Here is a 20,111-nt window from a genome sequence, read left to right as displayed (position 1 = left end):
TATCGATCTCGTCGGCCTCTGGCTTCCTATCATTTCACGCCAGATTGCTGCCTCCCTATTTCCCCTAAAATAAAGGCTTGTGTGAGAAACGTCACGCGTTTGGGTTCTGATCCGGTTCTGGTTCATGACAAAAATACTGCGGTGGAAGTCAACGGTTGCTAGCAGAGTAACAGAGTAACTTTACAATGACACACGAACGCACCATGCAGTAACGATAGTAGAGTTCCAATACTCGATACATTTCAGGAAGTCGTTCCTCCGTCCCAACACCGGTTTCGTTTTGAGAGCCGATTTGACATATGAGTAAATCGATTTACAAGCTCGGTCACGAAACAAATGAAACTCAAAAGGTCAAGGTGATATTTCGGTGCCCGTTTCCCAATACGCCTCACTCGACACTCCGTTCTACTTTAGTTTGTTGACGTTTGTTAAATTCATCGGTGTACATACACCCGACCGATCCGACCTTTGCGCGGCGCGACCCATCCGTCCTCCGGCATCGATCCGACCGCCCGCCATCCTGATGTTCTTAAGAGAAGAAGCTGGCCTCCCGATATTGAATCGGTTCCTCCTCTCCATCACCTCCGACAGTCCGTCTCGAAAGTTCTTCGGGTTTCGGACATCCGTCTCACCGAGGTGTGAAGCCAACTCGTTTGGCGGGGGCGTGGTGTTTGTAGGTTTCTCGTGCGTCAAGATGACGGATGCTACGAAAGGAACTGCTTAATGTGTGTGCTCGCTAATGGAACTAAGAAATTAAACTAATGGAATGTTTTTCATTCTAATGGACTTCATGCTTTTGCACCCAGGAATTAGTCAGTGTCCAAACGAGGCTACGAACAGAATTCATCCCGAGGTCCTCAACAACAGACTCCATTAGCAGGGTTGGGTAGGGTTACTTTAACTGGATTACTTTCAATGACTTTTGGATTACTCCAATAGCAAATATGCTAATAAAAGACAAAAGAAACTCAATATGAATAAAATGACTCAATTTCAAAGCGATCAAAGCCAGGAGAGAAAGCTTACCACGTGTTGTGAGTCATCATTTTATTCAGATTTAGTTTCTTTTGTCTTTTATTAGCATATTTGCTATTGAAGTAATCCAAAAGTCATTGAAAGTAATCCAGTTAAAGTAACCCTACCCAACTCTGCATTTGATGTTAGTTTTACCGGAGATCAAAGAGATCAAAGCCAGGAGAGAAAGCTTACCACGTGTTGTGAGTCATCATTTTATTCAGATTTAGTCTTTTATTAGCATATTTGGTATTGGAGTCATCCAAAAGTCATTGAAAGTAATCCAGTTAAAGTAACCCTACCCAACCCTGGTCATGGGGAAGACGATTTAAGTTGGGGGGAGATTCCCAGACCAAGGGAATCACTTTGTATCCTGAAACGCCTTTGTAACGTGAGGCAAATGTTTCCCGTTCAGGTGCTTTGTAACCTGAAACCTTTGTATGGTGAGCAGGGTTGGGTAGGGTTACTTTAACTGGATTACTTTCAATGACTTTTGGATGACTCCAATACCAAATATGTTAATAAAAGACAAAAGAAACTAAATATGAATAAAATGACTCCATTTTGTGCAGGCTTGGGAAGTAACGGAATACATGGAACGGCAAAAATGATGTCGGCAAGCTGTTTGGATTAATTTTCATTCTGTTTCTGTGGCATTTTATGTTCGTTTTGCCGGAGATCAAAGAGATCAAAGCCAGGAGAGAAAGCTTACCACATGTTGTGATTCATCATTTGATTCATATTTAGTTTCTTTTGTCTTTTATTAGCATATTTGGTATTGGAGTCATCCAAAAGTCATTGAAAGTAATCCAATTAAAGTAACCCTACCCAACCCTGTCCATTAGTGACAACATCTGTCATCCTTCTTTATTGGATCCTCAACTTAATCAGTGGCTTCATTTGAGAAAATGGAACCTCTGAGAACAGTTTTATATCAACATAGAATTTTCAAACCATAAAGTGTCTGTCATGACTAATTGTATTCTTAGTCTCAAGAATTTTGCATTTTTCGTTTTTAGTTTATGAAATTCGCCTGAAATCCCCATCCAAGACGTACCCAAAGTCAAGTGAATGCTGTTTTTGAACTGTTTGAAGATTATAAACAGGGTTGGGTAGGGTTACTTTAACTGGATTACTTTCAATGACTTCCCGTTAAATAAAGGCTTGTGTGAGAAACGTCACGCGTTTGGGTCCTGATCCTTTTCTGGTTCATGACAAAAATACTAATATTAATCAAACAAAATGCGAGTTTATGGGGTCGATGGGGTCGAAACCGGACAGGACGGGACAGACAGGATTGATATCAAAACAGGATATCAAGACCAAAAGAGACGGGAACGAAACTGGAAACCGAGACTAAACAGGACAGAAGAAACGGGAACAATACCGGACAGGAAATACCAACAGGAAAACAGGACCGAGTCAGATTCCACGTTTTGCGGGGCAGAGGTTCCTTGACGCGCTGACAAGAGGGGACAGACAGGACTGGGTGATGGCCGGGTGAGAAAAGTCCTTGATGATGTTTTCTGCTCTGCTGAGGTAGCGAGAGCAGGCAATGTCCTCCAGACTGGGTAGAGAGCAACCAAGGATTCTCTGGGCTGTGTTGATGACCGTGTTGATGCAATTCCGGCTGCCGCTTGTCACTCGAAACGATACAAGTTGTCCCTTAACATTTTTTAAAGATGTTTGTTGTTTTTTGATAGTGCTTCACGATCTACTATCCACTTATTGAGCGCCCCGACCTGAAATAAAGTTGTTTTTTTTGTTCCGTACGCTGAAATGGAGTACCGTATTTTCTGCACTATAGGGCGCACAGGGTTATAGGGCGCACCCCCAAAAAATAGTTTTTGGTCCTATATCTTCCATAGATAAGGCGCACCGGATTATAAGGCGCTACAATGGGAACGTCGCCAAAACAGTCAGATGATTCAGTCCAACTTCTTACCCCCTCAACATTCGTAGACACGTGCGGATGCGATGTCCGTACGATGTCACTCAAATGCATCGTTCCATCATTCGGAAGGTTAAAGTCTTGGGATTCAAGAAATGCCAACCATTCCTTAGTTTCTATTTTCTTTTTCGTTCGCAACTTTACTGTGCATATGACAATAAACACTTGGAATTGAGTTGAATTCACTCAACTCATCACAGCAACATCAAGATCGTTCTAAAACAAGATACCGGGAAAATATATAGCCGGAGTAGCTCACCGAAGTCGTTCAATAATAATGTGCAACCATGGTCCTCTTATATCCGTGAGTGTAGTAAATCCAGGAGAGTAAAATATTTACAAATACAGACTAATGAAACATGTTTCTTTATGGCGTAGTTTTGCAAGCTTGCTATTCAGTCATCATTTTCGGCCAATTGCAGGGTTTGTTTTGGCCCTCTAGCCTATCCGAGGCTCCGAATAACTTCAGCCAATAGCGATCAATTTAACGGATGGTTGACACATCTTTTTCGGCCAATTGCAGGGTTTGTTTTGGCCCTCTAGCTTATCCGAGGCTCCGAATAACTTTAGCCAATAGCGATCGATTCAAATGATGATTGACACATTGGTTAGCCAATGAAACGCCGGTATATAAATCCCAGCATACACCGCAGACTACTCCACGTTCGGGGGGAAATCGAGTCGGCGGCTGTTGCGTAAGTTGCGAGACCTTGCGATTTAATATTGATCCATATATAAGGCGCACTGTATTATAAGGCGGATGGTCAGCTTTTGAAAAAGATTAAGACTTTTAGGTGCGCCTTATAGTGCGGAAAATACGGTACCTCTTTTTGGATGTGGAAAAACTCTGAGCACAAATGACTCCCAGCGTAGCAATATTTCTAAGCCTTCTCCTCTTGTAACGCCAATATTGTTTGTAGCAGCATCCCATAATAACATCCCCACGGTGCACACTGTTCTCCAGAGAAGTCGAGCAAACTGCAGCGATGAATACATTGAAAGAATAAAAGCGCTTTCGTGCTAATAGAGTCGAGCGGTGGAGATCAAACTTAACTAAGTGTTGATTAAATATGTTTGAGAAAGAAAAGCTTCTATCAGTTTGTTTAAGGTCATGATGTTGTTTACTCGGAAAACCGAATTTTGTTTCTCCCTCGTGTTATCCCACAACAGACGGAGACGAGTTTGGTACTCGGGCGGGGCCGCACCATTCACCGAAATCTATCGTGACGTTGTGGACAGATGGATGGATGGATGCACAGATGGATGGATGGATGAATGGACAGATGGGTGGATGGATGAACGAATGGATCCAGAGATGAATGGATGGCTAGATGGATGGACGGATGGATGCACAGATGGATGGATGGATGCACAGATGGATGCACAGATGGATGGACGGATAGACATATGGATGGATGGATGGATGGATGGATGGATGGATGCACAGATGGATGGATGGATGCACAGATGGATGGATGTACAGATGGATGGATGGATGAATAGACAGATGGGTGGATGGATGACCGGATGGATGCAGAGATGGATGGATGAATGGCTGGATAGATGGATGGATGGACGGACGGATGGATGCAAAGATGGATGGATGGATGCACAGATGGATGCACAGATGGATGGACGGATGGATGGATGGATGCACAGATGGATGGATGGATGCACAGATGGATGGATGGATGGATGGATGCACAGATGGATGGATGGATGCAAAGATGGATGGATGAATGGATGGATGGAATGACAAACAAATGGATGGAGAGATGGATGCACTGATGGATGGATGGAAGGATGGATGGATGGTTGGAGACACAGATGGATGGATGCACGGATGGATGGATAGATGGATGGATAGACGGATGGATGGATGGATGCACAGATGGATAGATGGATGAATGGACAGATGGATGGATGCACAGACGGATGGATGGAGGGATGATGGATGGATGGATACACGGATGGATGGATGGATGCACGGATGGATGGATGGATGGATGCACAGACACTGTGGTTTTTATCAGGGATGTATGGTTCCAGTTTGTCAATTGAGTGATAGGGGGGCGGACAGCACGGAGGCGCAGTGGTTAGCGCATGTGCGGCACAGTTCTGAGGTCATGAGATCGAACCTCCTGTGCGGAGTTTGCATGTTCTCCCTGTGCTTGTGTGGGTTTCCTCCGGGCACTCCGGTTTCCTCCAACACTCCAAAAACATGTATATCAGGTTAATTGGCCGCAGTATAGTTCTGAGGTCATGAGATCGAACCTCCTGTGTGGAGTTTGCATGTTCTCCCCGTGCTTTCGTGGGTTTTCTCCAGGGACTCAGGTTTCCTCCCACATTCCAAAAACATGCATGTCAGGTTAATTGGCCGCAGTACAGTTCTGAGGTCATGAGATCGAACCTCCTCTGTGGAGTTTGCATGTTCTCCACGTGCTTGCATGGGTTTCCTCCGGGCACTCCGGTTTCCTCCATCACTCCAAAAACATGTATATCAGGTTAATTGGCCGCAGTACAGTTCTGATGTCATGTGATCGAACCTCCTGTGTGGAGTTTGCATGTTCTCCCCGTGCTTGCGTGGGTTTTCTCCAGGGACTCAGGTTTCCTCCCACATTCCAAAAAAATGCATGTCAGGTGGATTGGCCGGTCCAAATTGTCCCTAGGTTTCAATGAGCTGTCTCTGTGTGCCCTGCAACTGGCTAGCTAACTGTGTCATGAACTGGAAAAGGATCAGGACCCAAACGCGTGACGTTTTTCACTCAAGCCTTTTATTTTTTGGGAAATGGGGAGTCATGCACGTTAGGCAGCAGTCTGGCGTGAAAGGATAGGAAGCCAGAGGCTGACAAGATCGATACCAATTGTCGAGTTGATATCGGACAGATGGGGACGATACCGGACAGGACAGGACAGACAGGATTTATATCGAAACAGGGTATCGAAATTTAACGGGTCAAACTAGACGGGAACGAATACTGGAGATAATAACAAACAGGACAAAAATTGACGGGAACAATAACTGGAGATTATAATAAACAGGACAAACACTGATGGGAACGATATCGGACAGGAAACGCAGGCAGGAAACCAGACAGAGTCAAAACCCACGTCTTGCGGGGCAGAGGTTCGTTGACGGACTGATAAAGGGTGAGTGAGAGCACTGAGCTTGAATACAAGGGAAACCAATCTGTCAACGAGCCATTTGGGTGCCGAGATCGAACCTACTGTGCGGAGTTTGCATGTTCTCCCCGTGCTTGCCTGGGTTTCCTCTGGGCACTCTGCTTTCCTCCCACATTCCAAAAACATGCATGTCTGGTTAATTGGCCGGTCCAAATTGTCCGTACGTGTGAATGAACGAGTGAGTTGTCTGTCCCTGTGTGCAACCAGTTCAGGGTGTTCCCTGCCCACTGCCTGAAGATAGCTGGGATGGGCTCCATCACCCCCGCGACCCAACTGAGGATAAGCAGTGTAGATAGTGGATGGATGGATGATGGGGTGGCTAACAAAAATGGTCAAAGTTCAGGTGTAAACAGCCCCAGCCAATCAGAAGCAAGTTCTCATGGCACTAGCCATAGACTGGTGTAACCTGTCAATCAAACAGGCTTTGCACAAATGGCTACCAAAAAACGCCTTATCTCATAGCTTTAGCTGCTAGTTACATTGAAAAAAAAATTCCTCAATAAATCAAACCTTGAGGAAAGTCAGAGGAGCGCAAAGAAATGCTGATCAACAGCGAGTGCTCCGTGGATTGTTATCGCGGTGTGGGAAGGAAAAGCTCAAATCTAGGCTAGATAGATAGATGTCTAGATAGATAGATGTCTAGATAGATAGATAGATAGATGTTTAGATGTCTAGATAGATAGATGTCTAGATAGATAGATGTCTAGATGTCTAGATAGATAGATAGATAGATAGATAGATAGATAGATAGATAGATAGATAGATAGATAGATAGATAGATAGATAGATAGATAGATAGATAGATAGATAGATAGATAGATAGATAGATAGATGTCTAGATAGATAGATAGATAGATACACAGATGTCTAGATAGATGTCTAGATAGATAGACAGATGTCTCTATAGATAGATGTCTAGATGTCTAGATGTCTAGATAGATAGATAGATAGATAGATAGATAGATAGATAGATAGATAGATAGATAGATAGATAGATAGACGGATGTCTAGATAGATGTCTAGATAGATAGACAGATGTCTAGATAGACAGATGTCTAGATAGATAGATAGATAGATAGACAGATGTCTAGATAGATAGACATATGTCTAGATAGAGAGATGTCTCTATAGATAGATGTCTAGTTGGATGTCTAGATAGATAGATAGACAGATGTCTAGATAGATGTCTAGATAGATAGACAGATGCCTCTATAGATAGATGTCTAGATAGATAGATGTCTAGATATATAGATAGATAGATCGACAGATGTCTAGATAGATGCCTAGATAGATAGACAGATGTCTATATAGATAGATGTCTAGGTAGATAGATGTCTAGATAGATAGATGTCTAGATATATAGATAGATAGATCGACAGATGTCTAGATAGATGCCTAGATAGATAGACAGATGTCTAGATAGACAGATGCTTATATAGATAGATGTCTAGGTAGATAGATGTCTAGATAGATAGATGTCTGGATAGACGTCATGTAAAAATCAACTGATGTCCATTTCATAAATGCGCAACTCTCAACTCAATAGATAGAGATATAGATAGAGATAGACAGATAGAGATAGACAGATATAGATATAGAGATAGAGATAGATACTTCATTCATCCCCGTAGGGAAATTCACACTTCCATCAGTATCCTTGTGTTGAATAATAAAATAAAGATATAGAATACACAAATACCCAATATAACGTTTTGGTATAGAGTATTTAAATAGTGCTACAAAAAAATACACACTGTCATAAAAATAGGGTCATATGCAAATGTGGGGTTGGGGTTTCATGTGGGCTTTTACTCCCCCGGGTGAAGTTAAAGAGCCTCATGGCATGAGGAAGAAATCTCCTCAGTCTGTCCGTGGAACAAGACTGTGACGGCAGTCTGTCGCTGAAGCTGCTCTTCTGTTTGGAGATGATGCTGTGTAGTGGATGTCATGAATTGTATTTGCGCTGTCTTTGATTAATTCACCCTCTGTGAAAGGTTTGCTGTGTTTGGCAATCAGCGTTGCGACCTCCTAGCTCGCCTTTGTACCATTTTCATTTAAATCGCAACGTCTCGAGAAAAAAAGCCCTGCCGTGTTGTTAAAACAGCATCCGATTGCTTCACCTTTTTGTAGTCAGCATTTTTCGTCTGTCTGGTTTACCCCTGCCGCATCATATATTTTTTAATTATTATTATTTTTTTAATTTTCTTTATTTTCGTATGTGTTTGTCTTGCTGTCGGTCACCCCTCTTGAGGGATATGACCAGGGTAGATAGATGTTTCGTCTGTCAGTGCCTCTATATTGTATTCTTTGAAAACAGTCAGTCTCCTGGCAAATCAAGGAGACACAGTTGTTTCCCATTTCGGTGAAAAAATACTCAAATTTCCACTTGTCCTCGAAGTGGCGGACTTCACAGTCAACCTTCCCTTTTTTTTTTTTTTTTTACTGTTGCCATTTGGGAAATAGGCTCGGCTAAAATCCTCACAGAAAGCCAAAGGCAAGGTGTCCAATGGGCCATCATCTGGTGAAATGGTGGTTTTTTTTTTGTACAAATTTATTCAATACTGAGGTCAACATTACTGGTGGTTCACGATATTAATTTTATGACAGAGGCTGCGGGCCAGCAAAAATTTCTTCACGGTCTGTAATTGACCAGCGGGCCGGACTTTTGACATGCTTGAGCTAAGCTAACTACTCTTGAGCCTCCACCGAACGTGGCTAGTCACCAACGCCAGATTTAACAGATGACTTTGAGATTCTACTGTTACATTCGTAACTCTTGTATTTTAATGATCGCAGAGACCTTTCAGTAGTCGATGTTACCCGACACTAGCGCGTAGCTCGCCCGCCGCTTTCTAAATCGCTTTAGAAAGGTGTTAGAGCTACATATTATATAAACTCTCTGTTGGCAGAATTACTCAGATGAAATCACTCGTTAAGTTTTAAAATCTCCCTCCCGAAGGATTCAGCACTGCCGGGAAGCCATCTCGCCAAAATCTCTCTGACAGAACTGACTCCGGTCAGGAGGTGTGGTTTATTTGACACATAAACAGGAAAAGGAACACACATGAGCGTGACTTCACAATAAAAGGATATAAGATAGAGAAACGTATAAAAGATGAAATTAGACTGATGTTTGAAACGTGACTATACGTGTGTGTGTGTGAGAGAGATTGTTTTTATCTCATCTCATCATCTCATCAGCTGCACCCATATCCTCAGTAGGGTCATGGGGGTGCTGGAGCGCATCCCAGCAATCATCGGGCAGTGGGCAGGGGACACCCTGAACCGGTTGCCAGCCAATCGCAGGTCACCCGGGGACAGACAACTCACTCGCTCATTCACACCTAGGGACAATTTGGACCGGCCAATTCACCTGAAATGCATGAGTGCCCGGAGGAAACCCACGCAAGCACGGGGAGAACATGCAAACTCCGCACAGGAAGTCTGGAGCTGGATTTGAACCCACGCAGGAGGTTCCCATGACTTGAACTGTGCCGCACATGCGCTAACCACTGCGCCGCCGTGCTGCCCCAGATTGTTTTTATATTTAGGAATATAAAAACAGATTAATTTCCTTGTATTGAATTCTGAGAAATGAACATATCTCAAAACAGCCGACTTTACAAAAGGAAACGCCTTCGATTTTGTTGCGCTTTCGTATTGTAACGTCTGTTACTTTTGTTGCTGTTGCTTGCATTACGCATGGTCCCTTTAAGAAAAGACGTGAGGGGGGGGGCGACAGATGCGAGAGTTTTGTGCTTTGAAGTTATTCCATTAACGGTGTGAGTTCGACCAACAGTAGCTCTTGTGCGAATGTTTATACCGTCTGTTTTTTTCTTGTTAAATCGGCGGCAAGACTTAATCAGCGACTGAGTGCATATGCAATGACAATAAAGACCATTTATTCAACTCCAATTCTGTTTTTAATTTCTAGATCTATAGTGGTTATTTTGCTACAGTCGTATACTCTCAGTCCGTAATAATGTTAATGCGAGGTAAGTCTCCGTGTTGCAGAAAATCTACTTTTCTTTTCTGAAAAAAATCGTAATTCGAGCAGCCCTATTCTTGCGCGACCGTTCCCACTGAAAGCGTTCGATGTTTTTTCTTTCTCTTTTCTTTTTTTTTTATTTTGACGACTTACGTAACGTGCGCGTCGGCCGACGTTTATCGTAATGCGCAAGCGACGGCATGAACACAAAAGGCAAACTGCAACAAATCAACACGCTGGAAACGATGTGGAAAAATGCGCCTCGCGCGCATGAATTATGGACAAGTTGTGCGAATTTCTAAGCACATGTCTCCAACTTGGCAACGGAGCATTTATTTGAAGCGTTTTGACTCTCCCGTTTTGCAAAACAAATGTTGTTGCTCAATAGTTGCAAAACCACATTTTTCTACTTGCTACTAAACGAGTTAAAGGCTTACAATTTAGCACGAAAGAAAAACAAATACTGCACTCTCAATTTTATTTTCAGTCTACTTGAGGTGTGTTAAAGCAGATTTGGACAAGCTAGGATCTGTCACGAACCAGGAACAGAGAGGGGACCCAGTAGCGTCCCTTTACTCGGTTTTATTGATAAGAAGGGGAGAAGGGCTTTCTTCCAAGATCCGAGGATCGACGGACAAGAGAAGCGGAAGTGACACCTCCGTGTCCAGCGAAAGGATCGAAGACAGGCGGGAATTACAAGTCGCTGGCGGGGACCGGAGAGTAAAGGCGGTGTCAAGTTCGGAAACGAGGTCGGCAACAGGAGGCAGGCAGGTAACGGGGCAACACAGGTCAGGTAACAGGCAGGCAGAACTGGGTGAAGTCAGGTCCAGAAACAGGTTGGCAACGAAGATCAGGCAGAGAAAAGCAGGGCAGGAACAGAGTCAAGTCAAGTCATTTTTAATTGTATAGCCCTAAATCACAAAGAGTCTCAAAGGGCTTCACAGATTATTACACTATATTACACAGACTATTTTTCAGCCGACGAGAAGAGTAGGTTATTCATATGCTATGGAGTAGAAGTGAGTCGGGCGTAAAGGCTTGCTGAGCTGGTGGCAACAGTTCGCATAACGATCTGACGGCTTCCTTTTGGAAGCCGGGGGTCTAAAAAGAGCATCAGCCAATCAGCTGTCCAGGCTGTTGACGCCAATTGAGCCGTAGCAGGTGCTCTCAATCGGTAATCATGACAGTATCAGTTTTGGAACATGGCCCAATGAACTAATCGAGATCTAGACTATCAATTATGTGTTCCTATGTGAATTGATTTTCTTGAAAATTTACACAGTAGTTCTTCAGCTCTCTCAGAGGGTCTTTGGTGTCAAGGCCCCCCCGAAAATTGATAAACATCTGCTTTCGTGTCCAAACGTCTCTGCAGCTACATGCGGTTATACTGCTCTTTGGCACTCCCTAGTGGCTCCCTGGTGCTTTTTCAACAAACCACGGCCCCAACAACCTCGCTCAAGTAGAATGCCCAGCAACGCCAATCCTGGCAACGCCAACCATTGCCAGGCCATTATGCTTGTTACACTGTCCCTCCTACATACGAACTACTCTAGTTACAATTAATTTGACATAGGAGATGTCTTTCGAGCATAAATCTCCCCTGACATAAGAGAAAATCCAACTTACGAGAATTTCCCGACGCTACCACTAGAGGGCCGAAATCTTGAGAGTGCTCCCCATCAGCTTTAGCTCTTTATTTTCTTGTTACGACAAATCAGAAATAAGAGATATCACTAGCTTTAGCCTTTTACATACAAGCTAATCTAGTTACGAAAAAAGATTGAGATATGAGATGTCTTTCAAACAAAAAAATCTTCCCCGATTTACAAGAGAAATCCCACTTTTGGAGAATTTCCAGACACTACCACTAGAGGGCCGAGTGCTAAAGAATGCTCACCACCAACATTATCCCTCTACAGCTGAGCTACTCCTGTTACAAATCATTTGAGAAATTAGATGTTTTTCGAACAAAAATCTTGCCCTTTAACGAAGATAAACGTTAAAGACATTCCATTTGAGACGTGAATCAACCAAAATAAACAAAAGATGTGTCGTTGGCTTGTTTGTTTGGCCTTGGTGGAGGTCTTCCTGCTCTGCTGCTATTGTTTTAGCATCTTGCATACTTAATTACACACACTGCAAGTGCAAATCAGGGGCAAAAGCCAAATAACTTAATTGGTTTTTAGTCGGAAGTTCTTTCTGCTGCAGCATGGTAAAATATACGTTGGATGGATGGATGGATGGATGGATGGATGGATGGATGTACAGATGGATGCACGGATGGATGGATGCACAGATAAATGGATGCACAGATGGATGGATGGACGGATGGATGGACAGACAGATAGATGCACAGATGGATGGACGGATAGACAGATGGATGGATGGATGGATGCACAGATGGGTGGATGGAATGACAAACAAATGGATGCACAGATGGATGGATGGATGCACTGATGGATGGATGGACAGGTGGATGGATGCACGGATGGATGGATGGATGGACAGGTGGATGGATGCACGGATGGATGGATGGATGGACAGGTGGATGGACGCACGGATGGATGGATAGATGGGTGGGTGGATGGATGGACGGATGGATGGATCGATGCACAGATGGATGGATGTACAGATGGATAGATGGATGGATGGATGTACAGATGGATGGATGGATGAATAGACAGATGGATGGATGGATGCACAGATGGATGGATGGAATGACAAACAAATGGATGCACAGATGGATGGATGGATGCACTGATGGATGGATGGATGGATGGATGGATGGACAGGTGGATGGATGCATGGATGGATGGATGTATGGATGGACGGACGGATGGATGGATGGATGCACAGATGGATGGGTGGATGTACAGATGGATGGATATGTACAGATGGATGGATGGATGGATGCACAGATGGATGCACGGATGGATGGATGGATGCACAGATGAATGGATGCACAGATGGATGGATGGATGGATGGATGGATGGATGGATGGATGGATGGATGGACGGATGGATGGATGGATGGATGGATGCACAGTTGGATGGATGGATACTCAAGAAATCAAAATTATGGCTCTTGGAAATTCGGAAAAAACAAAAGTTTTGTCAAAAATGTACTGTATCAATATTTGATGCAATTCTTTGGAGTTGTGATATACAAGCACAATTGCCCGGTTTTGGCGTTGTCGGGCATTCTACTTGAGCAAGGCTGTTGGGGCCATGGTTTGTTGAAAAAGTGCCAGGTAGCCACTAGGGAGTGCCAATGAACAGTATTGCAAGTGCAGCTTCACAAAAGCAGATGTTTAAGGATCATTGGGACATTTTTTTGTGTTGCCTTGACACAAAACCCAGCTAAAGACACTCCCAGGGACCTAAAGTACAACTTTGTAAAGTTTCACGAAAATCGATTCAGACGTTTCGGAGCCTATAAGCCACATACCAACACGCATAAGGAAATCAATAATTTATACAATAGTCTAGATCTCGACTAGATAGATACATCAAGGGTCACTTTTATCGGTATGACTGTAATAATCTATACGGTGTTTTCCCCTTTTTCCCCTTTAATTTTCAACACAAAAGGAAAATAGGCAAAATGTGTTATTACTAGATCAATGATCATACTCAGGTTCAGCCATTTTTTCTCAACTCCTTGGTTATTATTTACAATTCTTCACTGCTATTTTAAAAAAGGCAAATCTTGATTTTGGACATTATTTTTTTTATTGCATTTTGCCACGTTTTTCATTGGAAATATTCCATTTATGCCAAATGAAAGAAATTAAAATTAATATTCAAATCAAACTCACTTTTCCTTACAAAGTGTATTTTGGATTTGTGAGTATCGATAGAATTGAGGAAATGTAATTACCATATATGGTGCAGTAAAACAAAGCTAAGATTTTTTTTTTCAAAAATGCTGAGATAAATCTAGATTATTGTATGAGTCCAGATTGTTTTTGAGTTTGTGTGTTCGTATGTGGCTTATAGGCGCCGAAATGGCCGGACCAATTTCCGTGAAAATGTACACAGTAGTACTTTAGGTCTCTGGGAGTGTCTTTAGCCAGTCTCAGTGGTGGTTTGGAAAATTCGATGGACAATATGTATCGTTTAATGCCACGTGGTTGTAAAAAAATTCAAATGAATACATAATTGTCTTATCTACTGTCATGATTACCGATGCGATTCACCTGTGCCCGCTCATTTGGCGCCAACCGCCGCGGGTTCTGATTGGCTCCCTGTCACTATTTAAACCCTGTCCTGTCAATCCCCTGTTGTCAGTCTGTCTGTGAATCTCTGTGATACAAGGCATGCCTTTTTTTTTACCCTGACTCTCGCCTGTCCCGTTTCTCGCTCCCGTTTATCTTCCCGACCGTTTTGATCCCGACCATATCTGATCTCCCGTCCTAACTTACGACTCGCTTCCGACCCCGACCACGTTCTTGCTCTCTTGTCCCGGCTACTGATCCGTTTTTCTGTCCCATCACAAACCGAGTACGAGAGCGAACACCGTATCGTGGGCGCAGCCCTTCCTCGTTCCTTAATAAAACTCGTGGTAAACGTTACGCAAGTGGGTTCTGTTTCCGTTCTGGTCCTGACATCTCCACTTAAAGTAAAGAAGTAATTGTAAAATAGCATATATTTTAAATACATGTATTCAATTCAGTATTATTATTATTGTAATATCGATTTAAGGGGATATTGTGTATTACTCATTCATTAAAAATAAAATGTATCGATTTAAGAAATAAGCAAAAATATATGAACTATTAACCATCCATCTATTATGTGCACCGCTTATCCTCAGTAGGGTCGCGGGGGTGCTGGAGCCCATCCCAGCCATCTCCGGGCAGTGGGCAGGGGACACCCTCAACTGGGAGGAAACCGAAGTGCCTGGAGGAAACCCACACGAGCACGGGGAGAACATGCAAACTCCGCACAGGAAGTCCGGCAGCTGGAGTTGAACCCATGACCTCAGAACTGTGCCGCACACGCGCTAACCACCGCGCTGCCGTGCTGCCCATGAACTATTATATATATTTTTTAAATTGGCATTATCTCACGCAACATGAGCCTCACCTTGAGGTAGCTGACATAATTGTCCGACATCTTGCTGCTACATGTACCCAAAACGTGAAAATTTGACAAAAGCCTGGACAAAAAATATTAGTTTGTATTCTTCCTTGGGATTTTAGCACTTATTTTCATTTACACTTCATAATACAGTGACATGTTGTGGTAAAATAACACACACACCCACACACTGTCCCTTTAAAGTTTAATTGCAACCAAAAACATGGTGTGGTTTGATCACTTTGAGTAAAAATTGTGTGGTTTGGTTTGTGCTTCGTATTGTTCCTTGTGTAGCACTCGTTTTCAGTTGCAATCCACGATACTGTCAAGAACCGGAACAGGATCCGGACCCAAACGCGTTACGTTCTCACACAAGCCTTTTATTTTACGGGAAATGACAGGAAGCCAGAGGCCGACGAGATCGATACCAGTTGCCCGAGCAGATATCGGACAGATGGGGTCGATACCGGACAGGACGGGACAGACAGGGTTAATATCAAAACAGGATATTGAAACTAAACAGGACAAGCCCGACGGGAACGAAACTGGAAACCGATATTAAACAGGAGAAAATAAACGGGAACCATACTGGACAGGAAATACCAACAGGAAACAGGACCGAGTCAAAACCCACGTCTTGCGGGGCAGAGGTTCGTTGACGGACTGACAAAGGAAGAGTGAGAGCACTGAGCTTATATAGACGGATAGCCAATCTGTCAAGGAGCCGTAGCTGGCGCCACATGGGCGGGGGCCAATTGGGCCCCATGGCAACCGTGACAGATACAGTGACCCCTGGTGGTCACTGTATCACACACACACACACCTTTAAAGATAAATTCCAACAAAAAGTATGAGAAGTAAGATGGTGTGGTTTGGTCACTTTGAGACACCGTAGTTTGTATTCTTCCTTCTGTAGCGCTCTTTTTCAGTTGCAATATACAATGCAGCGACCCCTGGTGGTCAAATAACACACACACTGTCCCTTTAAAGTTTAATTTAAACATAAAATATGAGAAGCAAAATGGAGTGGTTTGGACACTTTTAGACACCGTAGTTTGTATTCTTCCTTCTGTAGCACTCATTTCAGTTGCACTACACACTACAGCGACCCCTGGTGGTCAAATAACACACACACTGTCCCTTTAAAGTTGAATTCAAATATAAAATATGAGAAGTAAAATGGTGTGGTTTGGTCACTTTGAGTCACCGTAGTTTGTATTCTTCCTTTTGTAGCACTCATTTTCAGTTGCAATACACAATACAGTGACCCCCGGTGGTCAAATAACACACACACTGTCCCTTTAAAGTTTAATTTAAACATAAAATATGAGAAGCAAAATGGAGTGGTTTGGACACTGTGAGACACCGTAGTTTGTAATCTTCCTTCTGTAGCACTCATTTCAGTTGCACTACACACTACAGCGACCCCTGGTGGTCAAATAACACACACACACACTGTCCCTTTAATGATCCTTGTAAACCAACTCGTTGACGTGACTCAGCATATTAGCTCAGGTGAATCGTCTTAAATTGATCGATTTTGTCGCGCTCTGATTGGCTGCTTTCAGCCTCAACAGACATTTAACATCTGGACGAGAAGTGAGCAGTGCTAATCAGAGGGAGGTCGAGGACCAATCGCAAAGCAATCCCAGTCCCCATACTTGGCTGCAATTGGCCTTCACTCCTGTCATTCAAACGGAGAGGCGTGTCCTCCGCGGCTGCCAAAGCTTCTCGTCTCGTCTGCGTTTAGTTCGCCGGAGTCCGCTCAGAGCGGGAGGACATTTAACGGCCCGCGGGAGCGCAAACTCCTCCAAAGAAGAACAAGAAACACTCATTTGTTTCACATTTCATCGATTTATCATCCAATAAACCGTAAGGAGCAACAACAAGTTGGCTAATTTACAGTGCGCCTTCGTGAGGAACCCCAATCCCGCCAAGGAAGAAGGTAAGACGGAACACTTTTACCTCCCATTTTTTGGGGCCATTATTTCAGCGCTAGCTTGTTGGTTTGGACTGTTTTTAAATGTTGTTTTTGTAGGAGAGGTGTTGTGTCTTGTATTCCAAACCCGCTGGCAACTTTGCGCACTGACTAATGAAAAGCATCTGACTCCCAACAATATGTGTCTACTCAGCAGTATGGCGTCTTAATGAGCAATTTTCTTGTTGTTGTTGCTGTCTCGAAATGTTTTCCTGCATAGCTCCCTCAATTGGACCTGTCGGGTCCGAGAGGCTGGATGAGCTCATTGTTCAGGCAGCATTGTTCTCCGCTGCCGCTGACAAAAACAAGAAGGAAGGAAGCGAGCATCCCAGTTGTGCAAGAGAGGATGCTTTAACAGGTCAGGCTGACTCCGTGCACGCGCAGGCAGCCGTCTGTGCGCGTGCGTGACAAGTCAGTGCCGCTTTCGTGGCCGTCGTTCAAGTTGTCACCTCAAATCCTGAGGGGTTCGCTTGTAAGAATGGAGCGGGCATCACCCATCTATCCATTATCTGCACCGCTTATCCTCAGTAGGGTCACGGGGGTGCTGGAGCCCATCCCAGCTGTCATCGGGCAGTGGGCAGGGGACACCCTCAACTGACAGACATCTTAGTCACCTAGGGACAATTTGGACCGGCCAATTAACACGCATGTAGTTGGAATGTGGGAGGAAACCGGAGTGCCCGGAGGAAACCCACGCTAGCACAGGGAGAGCATGCAAACTCCACACAGGAAGGTTCAATCTCATGACCTCAGAATTGTGCCGCACACGCGCTAACTACTGCGCCGCCGTGCTGCCCATTTCGGCATCAATCCCAACCAAATAAATACATCGTAGTATTAATCATTGAGGTAACCAGCCTGTTTTTGGGGGTGCTCACCCCCAAATTTAATCCAAGCATCCCCCCAAATGCTAGCATTTAACACTCTGTTTCCTAATAAATTCAGATTCAGATATACTTTATTGTCGTTCTCGTACGCGTGTACACAGAACGAAATGTCGATACATCTGACCCGCACAGTTTCCTTAAAATGCACAGATATAAATAAAATGTTGTATTGAGTTGGAGTATTGAAGTACTAATAATATACTAAATAATTATAGTTATGTATAGTATTATACTATAGTGCAAGAGGAGCAGCTAACCAGATGTGCAAAATGGGCAGTCGGGTAAACAAGTCACTATACAATAACAATAACAAGGTCGTAATACCTAGTTTACCTAGCTGAAAAAAACCGCTAGATAAAAACTAAAAACTAGCCCGTTTTGGGGGGTGCCCACCCTCAAATTCAATCCAATCATCCCCCCCAAATGATAGCATTTTAAAACTCTATTTTTCATAATAAAGGACGTAATACCTAGTTTACCTATCTGAAAAAAAAAAAAGCTAGATACAAACTAAAAACTAGCCCATTTTGGGGGGTGCTCACCCCCAAATTCAATCCAATCGTCCCCACCAAATGATATTGATTTTAACACTCTATTTTTCATAATAAAGGACGTAATACCTAGTTTACCTAGCTGAAAAAAAACCGCTAGATAAAAACTAAAAACTAGCCCGTTTTGGGGGGTGCTCGCCCCCAAATTTAATCCAATCATCCCCCCCAAATGATAGCATTTTAAAAATCTAGTTTTCATAATAAAGGACGTAATACCTAGTTTACCTAGCTGAAAAAAAACGCTAAATAAAAACTAAAATAGTAAATGTGAACAACAGACTGTCGGAAATACTCCTCTGCCTTGAAATGATTCCATTTATTTCATAATCATATTTCATTTGGCTCGGCTAGTGTCACTTGCGGCATAGTCTGTAGAGGCTGTAGAGGCTTATGTCTATTATGATGACAGTGTGGTCTACAGTGGTTATGTTTAACATATATTTTACAACAAAGTGTAATGTTGATAGATATATACTTTATTCCTCCCCGTAGGGAAATTCACACTTCCAGCAGTATCCTTGTGTTGAAAAATAAAATAATAAAATAAGAGATATAGAAAACAAAAAAAAACTATAACATGTTGATATAGAGTATTTAAATAGTGCTACGGAAAATATACACAGTAATAAAAATAGGCTAATATGCAAATGTGGGGGTGGGGTTTAATGTGGGCTTTTACTCCCCCGGGTGGATTTAAAGAGCCTCATGGCATGAGGAAGAAATGATCTCATTCTGTGATGTTGACAAATGGGAAATGACACTCCTGAACCGTGTTGAATGATCCTGAATCACTCAAAGTGAAATGAAAACATGTTTTTTTGGCAGCCGGACACTCTGGTTGCTCAGGACCCCAAAGCTCTGGATCTAAAATCGCCCCTGGTATCGATTGATACTGATTTGATGCAGATACTTTTTCTTTATAAATGTCATTATCATTGAAGAATTAAACCCTGCCCCTTGAGGTTAGTTTATTGTTCTTGCAATTAACACAGCACAATGATTGTTTCATTTTTTTATTAATGGGACAGTCGTTTGCCATGGTGCCCAATTGGTCCCTGGCATGTGGCGACAGGTTCTGTCACGGTTGCCATGGTGCCCAATTGGCCCCGCCCATGGACGTGTTTTTTGCTCTCGTTTTGCCAAGCCCTGTGAATCCCAGTTTTTGCCTGTGTTTTGCCCCGGTTTTGTTCTCGCCTCGAGCTGTTTGATTATGACCACTTCCTTAGATCCGCGACCAACGATCCCTGGATCGAGTGTGCGCTCCTTTCCCTTCTCCCAATAAACTGTGAGTAACGTTACGCGATTGGGTTCTGTTGCCTGTTCTGGTTCGTGACAGTGTGTAATATCGAGTGAATCCTAGTTGTACAAAACCTTTTATTCAGTAAGAAAAAAAAAAACATAACATTGATTTGAATACCAGGCAAAAATACACAAACTAATTTCTATGAAATGTAGAACAAGAAATTTATATTGGAAT

At 43.2% G+C, this 20,111-nt stretch overlaps 1 protein-coding gene across 3 annotated transcripts in view; it reads left to right on the top strand.

Moving 5' to 3' along the window:
• The first annotated feature begins 16,978 nt into the window (after nucleotides 1–16,978).
• sema6cb (semaphorin 6Cb) overlaps nucleotides 16,979–20,111 on the top strand; it is a 270,038-nt gene continuing 266,905 nt past the window's right edge. For all 3 annotated transcript variants that reach the window (XM_088327668.1, XM_088327667.1, XM_088327669.1), the window contains exon 1: nucleotides 16,979–17,163. The gene's annotated coding sequence lies outside the window, so the exon portion shown is untranslated. The remainder of the gene's footprint in view (nucleotides 17,164–20,111) is intronic.

The sequence above is a fragment of the Urocampus carinirostris genome, chromosome 2, assembly GCF_059441175.1.
Source record: "Urocampus carinirostris isolate Australia breed hairy pipefish chromosome 2, RoL_Ucar_1.0, whole genome shotgun sequence".
Classification (NCBI taxonomy): Eukaryota; Metazoa; Chordata; class Actinopteri; order Syngnathiformes; family Syngnathidae; genus Urocampus; species Urocampus carinirostris.
Note: the sequence above shows the minus strand (reverse complement) of the source record. Positions and strands in the feature narration are given on the sequence as shown.